This window comes from Cucurbita pepo, chromosome LG06 (assembly GCF_002806865.2).
Source record: "Cucurbita pepo subsp. pepo cultivar mu-cu-16 chromosome LG06, ASM280686v2, whole genome shotgun sequence".
NCBI lineage: Eukaryota > Viridiplantae > Streptophyta > Magnoliopsida > Cucurbitales > Cucurbitaceae > Cucurbita > Cucurbita pepo.
This window is the reverse complement of record NC_036643.1, coordinates 8,865,697-8,868,416: the sequence shown is the minus strand read 5'-3', so window position 1 is coordinate 8,868,416 and position 2,720 is coordinate 8,865,697. Positions and strand designations below refer to the sequence as shown.

General features: G+C 36.2%; 1 non-coding gene across 1 annotated transcript; it reads right to left on the bottom strand.

The window, feature by feature from the left end:
* Positions 1 to 1,827: 1,827 nt before the first annotated feature.
* Positions 1,828 to 1,901, bottom strand: TRNAI-UAU. Its single transcript has one exon. It is a non-coding gene; the product is annotated as a tRNA-Ile (tRNA).
* Positions 1,902 to 2,720: the final 819 nt, after the last annotated feature.

Here is a 2,720-nt window from a genome sequence, read left to right as displayed (position 1 = left end):
TCTCTTAGTCTCTCTTTTTCTTCTATTGTGGGTTCAAATACATCAACGAACCCGTGCTCCACCAAGTCCCATAGCTCCTGCGATCTGAGCAAGGTCTTCATCTTGATGCTCCACCAGTCATATTTCTCACCATTAAAGATTGGTAACAACGGTGCAGAGGAAGAAAAACCAGCTACTGCCATTTTTGTTTTGTGAAAGAAAATAATCACTCACCCTCGTGTCGAAGGAACTTGGCTCTGATACCAAATTTGTTGGAAAAGGGATAGTGAAAGAGATGGGCTCTGATACCAAATTTGTTGGAAAAGGGATAGCGAAAGAGATAGGAATAGATAAAATAGATGAAAGCTGAAGTGCCTTGTTATTCTTTTCTGACTCAATGTTTAAAAAGGTTACCCAATTCGAGTATTTATAGGCTTATACACTAGACTAAAAATAGTAAAATATGGAAATCTAGATAAATTCAAATTTACTCACAATCTCCTCAAATCTTGGTAGTTTGAATATTTGAATCATATCTCAACTACTTTAAATCATATCTTCATTGAATACTTTGAATCATATCTCAACAGTTAGGTGGTTAGGATACATGTGATTAGGACCTAGAATGAACGAGGTGAAATATTATGACACTTTATATTATAAAATTACGAAATTGCCCTTAAAACAAGAGAATTGAGAAGCATACCTAATTTATTGTCTTCCATTGTGGGATGATGGAGGAAGGGTTATTTTAATTTGTTTTTTGAGTGATTGATGAATGTTATCTTCTTGTTAAACTTGTTTGATTGTGTGTATGATTTAACCTTATGAATTTCATGCATTAAGGGTTGGTAGGAATATCTTCGTAATAAATATGTGTTAATGGGTAGACAAGCTCTACGCGTTAAAGACGATCGATAGATATTTTTTTCCTAGTAGAGTATGCAATAAGAACTCAGTTAAGATTAGGGCGTTACATCTATTGCGGCTTACAGGTAGAACTAGAGGGTAGAGGCGGTTTAGGGTCGACACTCTGATCCCCTTATAAAACTAATAAGAATTAAACTTGTTCAAGAAGAATAAAAGTAAATTGGAAGTTCAACCCTATCATTGAGCATTGCCCTAACTTATAAGAGTGTCTTCCATGCTAAATTCAAATTAGAATATGATTCTAAGAAGGATTTTCTATTTATAAATTGAAACATGACGTTAGTTAAAAGACAAACAACGAATGAAACTGACAGTAAGATAAGTTGGAATTTCAAGTCAACAGAGCATTCCTTTCTGGTCGGTTCTCATAAGTGGAGGAGAGAAAAAGTATCCCGACAGTATGAATATAGTTTGTACACAGCTCAAAACCATGCCCTTTTTTTCAACTATAAAAACTAACCATTCCTCGACAACTACAAGCCAAAATACACAACAAGGCCATGTCAGGCAACAACAGACAGAAGAAGCCTGGCTTTTGATTTTAAATCTGCAGCCTATTCAAAAGCAAAAATGGTAGTAAAAGAGATTGTTTTAACCCTACTGATCCCACTCTTGATGAGGGCTTGAGTTTCAATAAGTCGTGGCCGAGCGATGAGGACGAACGTCACAATTGGGTTGCTGTGTCGGGTATTGACCAAAAAGCTGAGAAGTTCATCAGAAAGATCCATCAGAGTCGTGTTTTAGAGGCCGAGCGCTAAATTGATGGTATAGTTATACGGTCTTAATAAGAGTGTTTATTCGAGACTACTTAACTTAAAAAGAAGAGTTGGGTTTGATGTATGTCAGACGCGCAGGCATGACTATTGAAAATTTCAATGTTTTGGAATGAAAAGTGGACAAGTCATATTAAGATATTGGTGGTTCTAGCGGGGCTTGAACCCGCAACCTTCGGCTCATAAGACCAACGCTCTAACAAACTGAGCTACAAAACCTCAGATGCTTTGATTAAATCAATACTTAAATGAAAATAATATAATAATATGTTACGAACAAAATAAGTTTTAAATAAAATGGTTTCTTTGAAGCTAGATGCAAAATCGAAACCGTACCCATAAGTCGAATGCTACCACGGCTCGCATTCTCGGACCGCATTCTCGGACGACTTACACAATTTTTTTTTGATGGACGGTTTTCTCTAAATTGAGTGGTCAACAATGAAAATTTGCTTGACAAGAGAATAAACTCATTCTCTATTTGAAGAATTATCTCAAAATTTTTGCCAAAAAAAAAAAAAAAATCTTCCAACAAAGATTTGTGGAATTAAAGTGTAGTTTTATGGGCGTGAGTTTCCTCCGACCTTTTTCTCCAACTGCGACAAATAGGGTCTACGGATCATTACGAGTATAAAGACCTTACCATGGTTACATACGGAGTTGCTTTTAACGTGTGGTTGATTCTATTAAAAAATATTTAGTACTGAATTATAGTTTATCATATATATCATATTTGATATTTTATTATAGGAAAATATTTAGATATTTGTTATTAGAGTATCTTTCCATTTATTGCTCTTCCCGTAATTTAAGAAAATTTTCACACCCATTTATGTGAGATGGTTTTAGCACATATTCTCAGATTCGTCACGACACTGCATTCGAATCGCTTCCTCGTCGGTGTGTGTGTTTGTCGAAAAATCTCGTAGGTGGTGTTCTGGGGAGGCTAACAATTGCTTGGTGTGTCGTGTGAGTGGGTTGTGAGGGAGGGAGCGTGGTCTATTTAGTGGGCGAGGATTCACGCACCCGCCAGAATTC